Source organism: Pseudophryne corroboree, chromosome 1, assembly GCF_028390025.1.
Source record: "Pseudophryne corroboree isolate aPseCor3 chromosome 1, aPseCor3.hap2, whole genome shotgun sequence".
NCBI classification, from domain to species: Eukaryota; Metazoa; Chordata; class Amphibia; order Anura; family Myobatrachidae; genus Pseudophryne; species Pseudophryne corroboree.
The window spans coordinates 339,268,572-339,284,916 of record NC_086444.1 but is presented as its reverse complement, the minus strand read 5'-3'; positions in this window follow the sequence as shown (position 1 = coordinate 339,284,916).

Below are 16,345 nucleotides of genomic sequence, written 5' to 3'. Positions count from 1 at the left end.
TATATATAAGCAGCAGTACGGTAGGCCACGGCTGTACCTACCTCTGTGTCGTCAGTGCACTCGTCATCCATAAGTATAAGTAATACTATACTATCCATCCATCCATCTACATTGTATACCTGTGGTGTTTTTTTTTTCTTTCTTCATACTAGTTTAGCAGTCTGCTGACAGTGTCCACCAGGTCCGTTATACAGTATATTATATATATATATAAGCAGCAGTACGGTAGGCCACGGTTGTACCTACCTCTGTGTCGTCAGTGCACTCGTCGTCCATAAATATAAGTAATACTATACTATCCATCCATCTACATTGTATACCTGTGGTGTTTTTTTTTTCGTTCTTCATACTAGTTTAGCAGTCTGCTGACAGTGTCCACCAGGTCCGTTATACAGTATATTATATATATATAAGCAGCAGTACGGTAGGCCACGGCTGTACCTACCTCTGTGTCGTCAGTGCACTCGTCGTCCATAAGTATAAGTAATACTATACTATCCATCCATCTACATTGTATACCTGTGGTGTTTTTTTTTTCTTTCTTCATACTAGTTTAGCAGTCTGCTGACAGTGTCCACCAGGTCCGTTATACAGTATATTATATATATATAAGCAGCAGTACGGTAGGCCACGGTTGTACCTACCTCTGTGTCGTCAGTGCACTCGTCGTCCATAAATATAAGTAATACTATACTATCCATCCATCTACATTGTATACCTGTGGTGGTTTTTTTTTCGTTCTTCATACTAGTTTAGCAGTCTGCTGACAGTGTCCACCAGGTCCGTTATACAGTATATTATATATATATAAGCAGCAGTACGGTAGGCCACGGCTGTACCTACCTCTGTGTCGTCAGTGCACTCGTCGTCCATAAGTATAAGTAATACTATACTATCCATCCATCTACATTGTATACCTGTGGTGTTTTTTTTTCTTTCTTCATACTAGTTTAGCAGTCTGCTGACAGTGTCCACCAGGTCCGTTATACAGTATATTATATATATATAAGCAGCAGTACGGCAGGCCACGGCTGTACCTACCTCTGTGTCGTCAGTGCACTCGTCGTCCATAAATATAAGTAATACTATACTATCCATCCATCTACATTGTATACCTGTGGTGTTTTTTTTTTCTTTCTTCATACTAGTTTAGCAGTCTGCTGACAGTGTCCACCAGGTCCGTTATACAGTATATTATATATATATAAGCAGCAATACGGTAGGCCATGGCTGTACCTACCTCTGTGTCGTCAGTGCACTCGTCGTCCATAAGTATAAGTAATACTATACTATCCATCCATCTACATTGTATACCTGTGGTGTTTTTTTTTCTTTCTTCATAGTAGTTTAGCAGTCTGCTGACAGTGTCCACCTGGTCTGTTATACAGTATATTATATATATATATAAGCAGCAGTATGGTAGGCCACGGCTGTACCTACCTCTGTGTTGTCAGTGCTCTCGTCGTCCATAAGTATAAGTAATACTATACTATCCATCCATCTACATTGTATACCTGTGGTGTTTTTTTTTTCTTTCTTCATACTAGTTTAGCAGTCTGCTGACAGTGTCCACCAGGTCCGTTATACAGTATATTATATATATATAAGCAGCAGTACGGTAGGCCATGGCTGTACCTACCTCTGTGTCGTCAGTGCACTCGTCGTCCATAAGTATAAGTAATACTATACTATCCATCCATCTACATTGTATACCTGTGGTATTTTTTTTCTTTCTTCATACTAGTTTAGCAGTCTGCTGACAGTGTCCACCAGGTCCGTTATACAGTATATTATATATATATAAGCAGCAGTACGGTAGGCCACGGCTGTACCTACCTCTGTGTCGTCAGTGCACTCGTCGTCCATAAGTATAAGTAATACTATACTATCCATCCATCTACATTGTATACCTGTGGTGTTTTTTCTTTCTTTCTTCATACTAGCTTAGCAGTCTGCTGACAGTGTCCACCAGGTCCGTTATACAGTATATTATATATATATAAGCAGCAGTACGGTAGGCCACGGCTGTACCTACCTCTGTGTCGTCAGTGCACTCGTCGTCCTTAAGTATAAGTAATACTATACTATCCATCCATCTACATTGTATACCTGTGGTGTTTTTTCTTTCTTTCTTCATACTAGCTTAGCAGTCTGCTGACAGTGTCCACCAGGTCCGTTATACAGTATATTATATATATATAAGCAGCAGTACGGCAGGCCACGGCTGTACCTACCTCTGTGTCGTCAGTGCACTCGTCGTCCATAAATATAAGTAATACTATACTATCCATCCATCTACATTGTATACCTGTGGTGTTTTTTTTTTCTTTCTTCATACTAGTTTAGCAGTCTGCTGACAGTGTCCACCAGGTCCGTTATACAGTATATTATATATATATAAGCAGCAGTACGGTAGGCCACGGCTGTACCTACCTCTGTGTCGTCAGTGCACTCGTCGTCCATAAGTATGAGTAATACTATACTATCCATCCATCTACATTGTATACCTGTGGTGTTTTTTTTTCTTTCTTCATAGTAGTTTAGCAGTCTGCTGACAGTGTCCACCAGGTCTGTTATACAGTATATTATATATATATATAAGCAGCAGTATGGTAGGCCATGGCTGTACCTACCTCTGTGTTGTCAGTGCACTCGTCGTCCATAAGTATAAGTAATACTATACTATCCATCCATCTACATTGTATACCTGTGGTGTTTTTTTTTTCTTTCTTCATACTAGTTTAGCAGTCTGCTGACAGTGTCCACCAGGTCCGTTATACAGTATATTATATATATATAAGCAGCAGTACGGTAGGCCACGGCTGTACCTACCTCTGTGTCATCAGTGCACTCGTCGTCCATAAGTATAAGTAATACTATACTATCCATCCATCTACATTGTATACCTGTGGTATTTTTTTTTCTTTCTTCTTACTAGTTTAGCAGTCTGCTGACAGTGTCCACCAGGTCCGTTATACAGTATATTATATATATATATAAGCAGCAGTACGATAGGCCACGGCTGTACCTACCTCTGTGTCGTCAGTGCACTCGTCGTCCATAAGTATAAGTAATACTATACTATCCATCCATCTACATTGCATACCTGTGGTGTTTTTTCTTTCTTTCTTCATACTAGCTTAGCAGTCTGCTGACAGTGTCCACCAGGTCCGTTATACAGTATATTATATATATATAAGCAGCAGTACGGTAGGCCACGGCTGTACCTACCTCTGTGTCGTCAGTGCACTCGTCGTCCATAAGTATAAGTAATACTATACTATCCATCCATCTACATTGTATACCTGTGGTGGCTTTTAGTTGTGCGCAAAATATGGAGAACAAAAATGTGGAGGTTAAAAAAATAAGGAAAGATCAAGATCCACTTCCACCTCGTGCTGAAGCTGCTTCCACTAGTCATGGCCGAGACGATGAAATGCCATCAACGTCGTCTGCCAAGGCCGATGCCCAATGTCATAGTACAGAGCATGTAAAATTGAAAACACAAAAGATCAGTAAAAAAATTACCCAAAAATCAAAATTAAAAGTGTCTGAGGAGAAGCGTAAACTTGCCAATATGCCATTTACGACACGGAGTGGCAAGGAACGGCTGAGGCCCTGGCCTATGTTCATGGCTAGTGGTTCAGCTTCACATGAGGATGGAAGCACTCATCCTCTCGCTAGAAAAAAGAAAAGACTTGCGGCAAAAGCACAGCAAAGAACTGTGCGTTCTTCGAAATCACAAATCCCAAAGGAGAGTCCAATTGTGTCGGTTGCGATGCCTGACCTTCCCAACACTGGACGGGAAGAGCTTGCGCCTTCCACCATTTGCACGCCCCCTGCAAGTGCGCCTCTTTTTTTCTTTGCGTCATGTGCTGTTTGGGGAGTATTTTTTGGAAGGGCCATCCTGCGTGACACTGCAGTGCCACTCCTAGATGGGCCAGGTGTTTGTGTCGGCCACTAGGGTCGCTTAGCTTACTCACACAGCTACCTCATTGCGCCTCTTTTTTTTCTTCTTTGCGTCATGTGCTGTTTGGGGAGTATTTTTTGGAAGGGCCATCCTGCGTGACATTGCAGTGCCACTCCTAGATGGGCCAGGTGTTTGTGTCGGCCACTAGGGTCGCTTAGCTTACTCACACAGCTACCTCATTGCGCCTCTTTTTTTTCTTCTTTGCGTCATGTGCTGTTTGGGGAGTATTTTTTGGAAGGGCCATCCTGCGTGACATTGCAGTGCCACTCCTAGATGGGCCAGGTGTTTGTGTCGGCCACTAGGGTCGCTTAGCTTACTCACACAGCTACCTCATTGCGCCTCTTTTTTTTCTTCTTTGCGTCATGTGCTGTTTGGGGAGTATGTTTTGGAAGGGCCATCCTGCGTGACACTGCAGTGCCACTCCTAGATGGGCCAGGTGTTTGTGTCGGCCACTAGGGTCGCTTAGCTTACTCACACAGCTACCTCATTGCGCCTCTTTTTTTTCTTCTTTGCGTCATGTGCTGTTTGGGGAGTATTTTTTGGAAGGGCCATCCTGCGTGACACTGCAGTGCCACTCCTAGATGGGCCAGGTGTTTGTGTCGGCCACTAGGGTCGCTTAGCTTACTCACACAGCTACCTCATTGCGCCTCTTTTTTTCTTTGCGTCATGTGCTGTTTGTGGAGTATTTTTTGGAAGGGCCATCCTGCCTGACACTGCAGTGCCACTCCTAGATGGGCCAGGTGTTTGTGTCGGCCACTTGTGTCGCTTAGCTTAGCCATCCAGCGACCTCGTTGCAAATTTTAGGACTACAAATAATATTGTAAGGTGTGAGGTGTTCAGAATAGACTGGAAATGAGTGGAAATTATGGTAATTGAGGTGAATAATACTATGGGATCAAAATGACCCCCAAATTCAATGATTTAAGCTGTTTTTTAGGGTTTTTTGAAAAAAACACCCGAATCCAAAACACACCCGAATCCGACAAAAAAAATTCGGTGAGGTTTTGCCAAAACGCGTTCGAACCCAAAACACGGCCGCGGAACCGAACCCAAAACCAAAACACAAAACCCGAAAAATTTCCGGTGCACATCACTAATTGTATATACATAAAAACTTGTTACCTTATTAAGCACTGCTTTAGCTGATAGAGGCAATGGTGTGCCAGTTCTCTCCCTCTCTATCTCACTCCATCTCCACGCTGGATCTCTGTGTTATTCACTGCTCCTGTGTGTGTTCTGCTGTATAAACATATCTGGACATGTCAGTCCTGCAGCACAAAGTTTTCTCGCTCTCCGGGGGGTCTCTGCTGTGTACGCAATGCAGTCTTCCTTCACAAGGAAGCAGCATACAGGGACCTGAGTGGCTGGGTTCAATAAAAGGTATGTTGTCTAACATATCCTCTGAACTGGCTGTTTAAGAAATCTATGGATGATTTTCTTTCTCATACTTCTGATCTCAGACCTGTCTCTCAGCCCCCTCTGCTGGTTTCTCAGAAACGCACATGAAAGAGACAGTACTCTGTCTCAGGGTGTGAAAGCCCTTATACTGTATATTCTATTAGGGAGGTCCTGATTATCCCTGATAAAGAGGCAGAACCTGAGGAGGAGTTGTTTTGTAATATAAAACAAAAGTCTACTGCCACCTTTCCTGCCCCTGAGGAATTAAACACACCTTTTAAAGAGGCATGGGTTAATCCTGACAAGAAATTTCAAATCCCTAAGTGGTTGCAAAACACCTTCCCTTTCCCCTTTAGGATAGGAAAGTGTGGGAGAATCCTCTACCTGTGGATACCTCAGTGTCCAGGCTGTCACGTAAGATTGTGCTGCCTGTAGCTGGTGCTATATCCTTAAAAGACCCTGCTGATCATAAGATTGAGACTATGCTCAAATTCATTTACACTGCAATGGGTGTCACACAGAGACCCACCATTGCTTGTGGTTAGATCACAAGGGCCATTGTTAAACCTCCTCCTGCAACATATTCAGGATTCGGCTAACTTCATGAGTGAGGCAATCAAGGAGACACTTCTCGAATCAGCAAGAAGCTGCACCGATACTGCTCCAGGGCAAGGGATACACAGGCTGCAGCGGTAGTCCCTTTGATGGCACAGTGGATTTACCAGTTCATCTTTCTGTTCCCTCTGATTCCTCTCATTCCCAGGGTCCTCAAGGGACTAAAAAGGGAAAGCGTTCAGGCAATTCTAATTGCCCTGGATTGGCCACCCCGGGCCTGATATGTGAACCTCTTGGCCATTTCCCACAAAGAGCCCTAGTCTATGCCACTTCAGGTAGATCTTTTTCTGCAAGGACCATTCGTCTATGAAGACTTACCATGGCTATGTTAGACGGCATGGAAGTTGAGAGGGAGATTTTAGCCAGAAAAGGAATTCCTGGAAAGGTTGTCTCAACTATGGTCCAGGCTCAGAAGGTTGTCTCACCTAAGCATTACCACCACATCTGGAAGAAGTATGTTTCCTGGTGTGAAAGTCGATGGTACTCTACCGTGGATTTTCATCTGGGAAGGTACTTGCTCTTCCTGCAAGCAGGAGTGAATATGGGCCTTCGTTTGGGATCCATCAAGGTTTAGAGCTTGGCCTAGTCTATTTTCTTCCAAAAACAGTTGGCTGTTATTCAAGAAGTCCAGACATTCCTAAAAGGTGTCCTTCATATTCAACTACCCTTCACACATCCCATGGCACTGTGGGATCTCAGTTTGGTCCTGACTTTTCTCCAGTTTGACTGGTTTGAACCATTACACCTGGTGGACATGAAGTATTTGACTTGGAAGACTGTCATGTTGTTGGCCTTGGCCTCAGTGAGGCATGTCTCGGAATTGGGGGCCTTATCCTGTAAAAGCCCTTCTCTGGTGTTTCACAAGGATAGAGCGGAGCTCAGAACTCATCCACAGTTTCTGCCTAAGGTTGTGTCTGCATTTCACATCAACCAGCCGATTGTGGTTCCTGTGTTGTCTGACACGTCAGTTGCCTCAAAATGCTTGGATGTTGTTCGGGCTTTGAAGGTGTATGTCAAGAACTGCTCGTCACCGGAAATCTGATTCCCTGTTTGTTCTCTATGACACTACAAAGATTGTCTGTCCTGCTTCAAAGCATTCCATTGCTGGTTGGATCCAGATGATTATCCAACAAGCTTACTTTTCGGCAGCCTTGCCGCTGCCGAGTTCTATTCAGGCCCACTCAACAAGGTTGTGGGTTTGTCCTGGGCAGCTGCCCGTGGTGTCTCGGCTTTGCTGCTACTTGGTCTGGTCTGGTTGGTCTGGTCTGGTTGGTCTGGTTTGAACACTTTTGTCAAGTTTACAGGTTCGATACCTTGGCTTCTGAGGACCTTCAGTTTGGATGCTCAGTTTTGCAGGGGTCTCAGCACTCTCCCACCCATTCTGGGAGCTTTGGTACATACCCATGGTAACTCTTACCATCCCAGTATCCCCTAGGACGTGAGAGAAAATAGGAATTTAATACCTACCGGTAATTCCTCTTCTCCTAGTCTGTAAGGGATACTGGGTGCCCACCTCTGTGCTTCAAATTTTCCTGCAAGAGTTGTTCTTGTGTGTTTACTGTTTTGGTCTGCTGTTGCTGTCCCTAGTTTCTAGTTGTGGATTGCATTGCTATCCTCTTGTTATGTTGTGTGCTGGTTCGATTCTCACCACTTTTTCTTATCTGTTTTCCTCCTCTCAAAGTATGTCCATCTCCTCGGGCCCAGTTTGCCTAGACTGAGTCTGCAGGAGGGGCATAGAGGGGAGGAGCCAGCACACTTAAGAATTTTTAAAGTGCCATGGCTCCAATGGACTCCATTTATACCCCATGGTAACTCTTACCATCCCAGTATTCCCTACGGACTAGGAGAAAAGGAATTACCGGTAGGTATTAATTTCCTATTTTTCCCCTTTTATGATGTAAGCATATAATGCCTGATTATTAACTTATAAGTAAATTAAGTTACTGAGTCTCAAGATCCACACAAAACAGACAGTAAGCCAAAACTATTAAGCTAAATTAATTTGCGATGAACAATATTCAGTTATAACGTCACATGATGGCAACAACCGGCAGAAAAAAAAACCCAAAACCTTTACCACTAGTCTATTATTCCATAACTTACTAGAGTGTGATAAAGCTACATATAAGAGTGTCTTACTACAAACCAAAGCAAAGGCCAAATCATGGACTGATCAGTGTTAACCATATAAAAAAGGCTAAAGACCACACCAAAACAAATTTTAAAACGTCAAGAATTAACTCTAAAATATATTAAGATAGTTTAGGCTACTGAGCCAATTCATTCTCTCTTTCCAAGATATTAGAACTCCAAAAACAGCACCCAGAGCAGGGAACAATCTGACATGACCGGGCCCTGTAGCAAATCATGGCACGTTACACTGTTAGACTTAAAAGCACTGTGAAGGCCCTAATGTTAACCAATTAATTGGCAATAGTACTACGATCCACCACCAGACTACTGTTTTCAGTAATGAGGAGCTGATCCTCATAAAAGTGTGCAACTCCAAAAAGGAAGAAGTGCTCAGTAATTGCAGATATATTTACTCCCCAAAAAATCACATACAGTATAAATGAGAGCCATAACTAGACTTTTTGGTGCCCTGTGTCAGAGAGAGAATTGGTCCCCTCCCCCATTTTTCCAGTGGGGACATAAGGCGCATGCCTCATGGGGAAGGGGCATGACAAGATGGATCCCAGAGAAAGCCCATGCTATGATGCCCCTTCCCGCATTTTGGGGGTCATTCCGAATTGTTCGCTCGCTGCCAATTTTCGCAGTGCAGCGATCAAGTGAAAAAATGGCAAAAATGCGCATGGTACGCAGCGCGCATGTGCTAAATACTTTCACACAAAATTTTGTAGATTTACACAAGCTCGAGCGACGTTTTTTCATCGCTCGAGTGATCGTAGTGTGATTGATAGGAAGTGGGTGTTTCTGGGCGGAAACTGCCCGTTTTCAGGGAGTGTGCTAAACGCAGGCGTACCAGGTAAAAACGCAGGAGTGGCTGGAGAAACGAGGGAGTGGCTGGCCGAACGCAGGGCGTGTTTGTGACGTCAAACCAGGAACTAAACGGACTGAGGTGATCGCAGTCTAGGAGTAGGTCTGGAGCTACTCAGAAACTGCAGGGAATTATTTAGTAGCAATTCTGCTAATCTTTCCTTCGCTATTCTGCTAAGCTAAGATACACTCCCAGAGGGCGGCGGCCTAGTGTTTGCAATGGTGCTAAAAGCAGCTAGCGAGCGAACAACTCGGAATGAGGGCCCTTATACTGTATATAGTACACACAATTATAGACCACTGCAAGAAAATGTATTTTGCACACATCCTCTTTATAAGAGGGTACAGAAAACCGAACTGGGTGTCACTGGCGCTTTATCGATAGGACGTAGGTTTGAATTCTAACAACAATTCACCCCACAACTCCCCAGAAATGATGCTTAATCACTGGATGGTGGGTGCAACCATATGATGGCAGGGTATAAAAGATGGCATTCAAATGACAATGTGAAAAAAAGCATACAAATTTATTTAAAAACATGAATAATAAAATACATGACTGATGAAAGTGCAAAGTGAACTGAAGAATTTCCAAAAGTGACTAGTGCTTAAATATGACAGGAAAGAAGCTCTCACCCTCTCCCTGTGTTGCGGTGGGCTAGTTTATAAAGTGAGAGCTTCTTTCCTGTCATATTTAAGCACTAGTCACTTTTGGAAATTCTTCAGTTCACTTTGCACTTTCATCAGTCATGTATTTTATTATTCATGTTTTTAAATAAATTTGTATGCTTTTTTTCACATTGTCATTTGAATGCCATCTTTTATACCCTGCCATCATATGGTTGCACCCACCATCCAGTGATTAAGCATCATTTCTGGGGAGTTGTGGGGTGAATTGTTGTTAGAATTCAAACCTACGTCCTATCGATAAAGCGCCAGTGACACCCAGTTCGGTTTTCTGTACCCTCTTGTATCATTGGGAATTGGTGTTTTCTTCCCCCCATTGAACAGTGTGTCTGGGCAGCTTCTTTCGATTTTACTGCGCACATCTGATACTGCATCCACCCGTTACAGTTTGTATAAGTATCTTGAAAACATCCGTACGTATCAGCCTGCAGCAGGGATGTTCAACTTTAGGGAAACAAGGAGGAATTTATCCAAAGGATTCTTTGATGAACCTATCATTGATTCCAATGTAGAGGATGAAGACCTTACCACCATTTTGAATAAATTAGAGAAATTAATGGTTAAGGAGAATAGGATTTGGTGGGAAGTGACCACGCTAGAATATTATCTAGCGCACCACCTAATCCCAAAAGGTCTTAAAATCATCAAAAAATCTTCTTTTACCAATGATAACGAGGAGTTCGTTACAGAATGGAAGAAAATCCTAAATCACTGTAGTTTTTCCTTGATGGAATTAATAATAAAAGAAAGGAAGAACAACCTTATAGAGGTGAATAAAGATATTGAATCTCTAAAGATTCTAGTAGATCCATTTGTGGATGCAAAAGAGGTGAAGGAGAAGGAAAAGGTCATCATAGAGAAATTGGAAAAAGAAACTAGGGAATTGAAAATAAGAAAGAGAAGGAAGCTCCTGCGAGATTCGGAAGAATCTCAAGAAGTATCTAAACCCCAATCCCCAGTACAAAAAATACAAAAAATTCCAAAAACCAGGGGATATTATAAGGGGGCAGGAGGGAAGTTCACTCCCATATGGCGTAAAAGACTTATGAATTCACAGTCAGGACCAACAGGGAAGGAGGGACATACTCAGGAGGAAAACTTAGACCTACAGAGAGGGCCCAAATATAGACATAAATCCCAGAATAGAGAACATATAAAGAGACCCATTAGAAGTAGGGAAGAAGAGTACACGAAGACCCCAAGGAGAAGATATGGAGAGGCCCCCTCATCCTCGTCTTGGGATAATGAATGGACCGATACTAGGAGGTTCAGAACCAATCCAAGGAAAGGGGATGGTTTACGTAATGATCGAGAATACGTGCAAAGGGATAGGAATGTGGGAAATGTGAGATCCGGTTATGTATCCACCCCACAATCCAGTCGTTCTTTTTTAGAGAGAGGACACTGGATCCCAAGAAGGGAGTAAACACATCAAAAAACACACGTACAAAAAGAGGGAAGAGAGGTGGAAGGAAAAAACCTAGACCCAAATCCATCATAACCATCAAGGAAGGGCCTTATCCAAAGGACATGGTTATTAGTGGTGGATCTAGTTGTGACATTGTGCAAAGTAAAATCTTTAACCTGAGCACTCATGTGTTAACTCCAGAGGAACAGAGTGTACTTCTAAAGGGGTTGAAGTTTGCATCGTCAAGTGATCCTAACCCGTTTGAATTATTTGTGGATCTTCAGAAGTACATTCGCAAAATCTCCCTAAAAAAATTCTTTATGGGGAAAGAAACCACCCAAGAAGAGAATCCCGTAGAACAATCAAAATTTAGGAAGAAGTCACACTTTTACCCCAAACATGTGAAGGGAGGCAGTATTGATTGCTTCAATTCTATAGTTTCTAAAGAACTAAGGAAAATTCCTCGGACCAAGAAGAAAAATCTAACCAGAAAAGAATTCCTAGCTGTACAAAACCTACAGAAAAATAAAGATATTGTAGTGAAACCCGCGGACAAGGGGGGGGGGGGAGTAGTGATCATGAATCAAGAAAACTATGTTAAGGAGATAGAGAGACAATTGGGCGACAAATACACATATAAGAAACTTAAATCTGATCCTTTCCATAATATCATCAAGAAAGTGGAGGATCTAACACAAAAGGGCGTGGATTATGGAGTCATCACTGAGGATGAAAAAAACTTCATTCGCATAGATGAACCATCCACGCCAACCATTTATGTGTTGCCCAAAGTCCATAAGGACACCTCCAACCCCCCTGGGCGCCCAATCATCACGGGCACCAATAGTGTTACATCCAACTTGTCCGCGGTGGTGGATTCATTTCTGCAGCCACTAGTTGCTAACACTCTGGCATTTCTAAAGGACACAGGAGATGTCCTTAGAAAACTGGATCAGGTCGATTGGAGCTCAGACTGTACTCTAATGAGTGCGGATGTCAGCTCATTATACATGATCATTGATTGGGACAAAGGAAAACGAGCAGTTGAGTTTTTCCTTGACATGAGTTCATACAATAGCACCACCAAGGAATTCATTTTGGATTCCATAGACCTCATTTTACGTAATAATTATTTTTATTTCCAGGGGATCTATTACTTGCAGATCAGGGGAACCGCCATGGGCACCAGGTTCACCCCCAGTTATGCCAACCTCTACATGGCCTACTGGGAAGCTTCCACGGTGGACCCTCTGAGAGAACTGGGGGCGGGCCTGGTATGCTGGAGGCGGTTCATTGATGACATTTTCATGATCTGGAAGGGTAGTGAAGGATCCCTTCAGGAATTTCAGACCATGCTGAATCAGAACCAGTTCAACATTGTCCTCACATGTACTCAGAGTAAAGAAGAATTGTCCTTTCTGGATCTGAGTATATATATAGAGAATAACCAGATCTGCACGAAAACTCATCGGAAGCCCACGGATTCAAATGTGTATTTGAATATAAACAGTGAACATCATTTTAGATGGTTAGAGAACATCCCTGTTGGGCAGTATAAAAGATTAAAAAGAAATTGCACGAACGGGGACATCTTAGAACAACAGATGGACGAAATGACCAACAGGTTCCGTGAGAAAGGATATGACGAAACTGTTCTGGTGAAAGCAAAAGAGAAGGTGCAGAAAATAGAAAGAAAGGACCTTTTAGTGGAAAAAGAAAAAGTGAAACAGGGAGACAATCCATATCAATGGGCCTTTATCACCAGATATGGTGGTTACCATAAGAAAATCGAACACATCTTTAGGGAAAACTGGCGTATATTAAAAGATGACCCGGTGCTGGGTGAACATCTGCCCAATAAACCGGTGTTCATCTATAAGAAAGCCAAATCCCTTAAGGACCAACTGGTACAGAGCAGCCTAACAGAAAATATGGGAGTCAGAAGTTGTAATAAGGGCTTTCACCGTTGCGGGGCATGTCTCATGTGCCGCACCACAAGTAAAAAGGACATACCACGTAAAATTACTGAATTTGAAGTGAATGGCTCTAAATATAAAATCAACGACTTCATTACCTGTCACTCCCGGAACATTGTGTATCTGTTGGAATGCCAATGTGGATTGATCTATATAGGGAAAACATCGCACCCTTTGAAAACAAGGGCAGCAGAGCACATATATAATATAAGAAAGGGACTAGAGAGTCACCCCCTGTCAGACCACTTTAGAATCAAACATAATAAATGTGAAGGACACCTAAAAAGATTTCTGGGACTACAACAAGTTAAACCAAATTGGAAAAACAAAAATCTGGAGAAACGACTCGCACAGTGTGAAATGAAGTGGATTTTTAATTTGGAGACTTTAAAACCAAAGGGGCACAATGCCGACTTTGAGTTAAAATGGTTTTTAAATTAATCTTTTTTATATGCAAATATGTATGTCCCCCTTCGTTTTTCATGCTGTCTTTATTATGAGTTGTGTAGACTTTCTCTTTATCTTGTCTGTATTATTATGTTTTTATATTATCTTATACATCCAGACATGATCTTAATTATTGTCTTTTATTCATTTTTATCTCTCTTATGTCACCAACCCCATAATGTTTGAACACTGATCCTATGGAGCAAATAAGGGACCCCACTCTGGTAATAGGGATGGACTAGCTGGGAATACCAAGTACCACGAAGAGAGGTTGGGAGTGGGTGTTCCCGGCTGCTTCCAACTAATTACATGAAAGTACTGGATCCCTGAAGTAAGATGGCGGAAGAAGAAACAGCGTCCTGCAATGAATCTATAAGATCTTGCGAGAACGTTTGGAGTATCTGTACCGCACGTCCGTCATTTCCGGGGTGTTTTGGAATGCATAAGCTCATACCACAGGAAGTCAAGTGAAAAAGCACACGTGACTTCCGGCTAGCGGTAGCGGAAGTCACGGAGATCGACGGAGATGGATATAATAAACACTGCCAAATAAGAGTGAGGGAGTGAATCATCTTATGAATGTAGGGATCATGTGAACTGGATGGATATGGGGAACAAATAAGTAGAGAGACCGGAACGCATCTAGGTCACTTCCGCTGACGGAGACCGGAAGTGACGTCATGATCAATTGAATAGATCATTTCATCAGGTATAAAAGATGGCTCAGGACAGCTAGCCTCATCCAATTCTTGAGAAAGGTTCTTGGGAACCGAAACGCGTTGTCTTGGACTGAGGACTGATACATGTGGACTGAAGGTGAACTTATGCTGAAAAACTGTTTGCGGTGGTGCTTGGCTATTTCAGCCTAGGACCACATCAGCTTATTTATAAGCTAGCCCACCGCAACACAGGGAGAGGGTGAGAGCTTCTTTCCTGTCATATTTAAGCACTAGTCACTTTTGGAAATTCTTCAGTTCACTTTGCACTTTCATCAGTCATGTATTTTATTATTCATGTTTTTAAATAAATTTGTATGCTTTTTTTCACATTGTCATTTGAATGCCATCTTTTATACCCTGCCATCATATGGTTGCACCCACCATCCAGTGATTAAGCATCATTTCTGGGGAGTTGTGGGGTGAATTGTTGTTAGAATTCAAACCTACGTCCTATCGATAAAGCGCCAGTGACACCCAGTTCGGTTTTCTGTACCCTCTTGTATCATTGGGAATTGGTGTTTTCTTCCCCCCATTGAACAGTGTGTCTGGGCAGCTTCTTTCGATTTTACTGCGCACATCTGATACTGCATCCACCCGTTCCAGTTTGTATACACATCCTCTTTATACCACATTCATGCACTTAACTTGAGAGCTTGTTATTCAGTTACAATACCCTTTATTAAATAACACATTTCAATATACTGCCATACTCAAGATTCAAACCTATAAACTGTTGAATTCTATTCAAACACCCTACTCATTGAGCTATTTGATGCTACATAAAACCATGAACACTATATGAAGCTACTGGTACTTTGTGTAAAAATAATCAGCATTGCAATTGAGCAGATCTATGTAGTGTGCAGCCAAACACTACATACATCTATAGATCTGCTCAGCTGCAATACTGATCATTTTTTCACAAAGTACAAGGTAAGCTTCAATTAGTTAGAATTCTGTAGCTTAAGCCCCGTAGACATGGGGAGAGATGTGTGCTGAGCGATCTATCAGTAATCATTCAGCACACATCTCCCCCCCGCTCAGCACAGCGCGATGTGTGCTGACCGAGGGGGGAGGCGGGGAAGGGGGCGCTCATTTCACTCAGGCCAATCTAGCACTGGGGATACACATGGGGAGATTTGTGCTTAAGTACTAAGCAATATAGTCAGATTGCATAGAATTTAAGCACTGATCTCTCCATGTGTACCCCCCTTTAGAATTATCTACTTTTCTATGCAAGGACAGATAGCTCGATGAATAGATTGTCTGACTGCAATGCCACAGGCAGTGGGTTTGAATCCTGGGCATGTCAGTATCTTGAAATGTAATAAAAGACAGTGTGACCGAATAACAAAGAAATCTCAAGTTGAGTTAATGAATGTTGTATAGTATTAGCGACAGAAGGGGTCAGGGTAGAAAACAGAGGCGGTCAGGAGATGTTGGGTTTCTAAAAGGGGGAAGCTGCAAGTGAAAGTTATTAAAACAGATCACCGCCAACAATTCCCCCTACCCTTCAGCGCTATGTGTGGTGCTCCCTCCGTACACATCTAGTTATGGTCCTGGTAGAAAACACATATGAGCATATGAATAAATAATAAATTACATTATTAAAACCACTAAAAATATATATGCAATTACTCAATTCTTGCTCCTTTCTTATGAGTTCCAATGTTGAAGTGTCTCCACCACACAATATATTACACATAAAAGATGTGTCATGGGTTAGATGCACACCTGTCCACATTCAGGCAATCATATTTAGCAGCCAGCTTTGCTGCTTTCTCAAGTGCCCTCAACATTTTGCTCCTCCAAATGCTTCAAATTGCCTGTAATTTAGGGGAAGTTCTGCCCCTCAGTGGCATAATCTGTTATGAGTCACTGCAGCAGCTAATTTCTTTTTGTGTTTGTGGCTGTCTCCTAGCAACCTGGAAGTTGGCTACTGTGTGTAGCAGCACACCTGTTTGGGAATGCGTAGTTACCTGACTCCAACCTGTTGTTTCTTGTGAAAGTCAGGAGTCTGGTGGATGTGCAGCAGCACAGCTGCAAATAGTTGGTAATTAGGGGAGGCTGGCTGTTCTGTGACTCTCATTGACTCTAGTCTTCTATAAATGTGTAGTCTGTCTCTCAC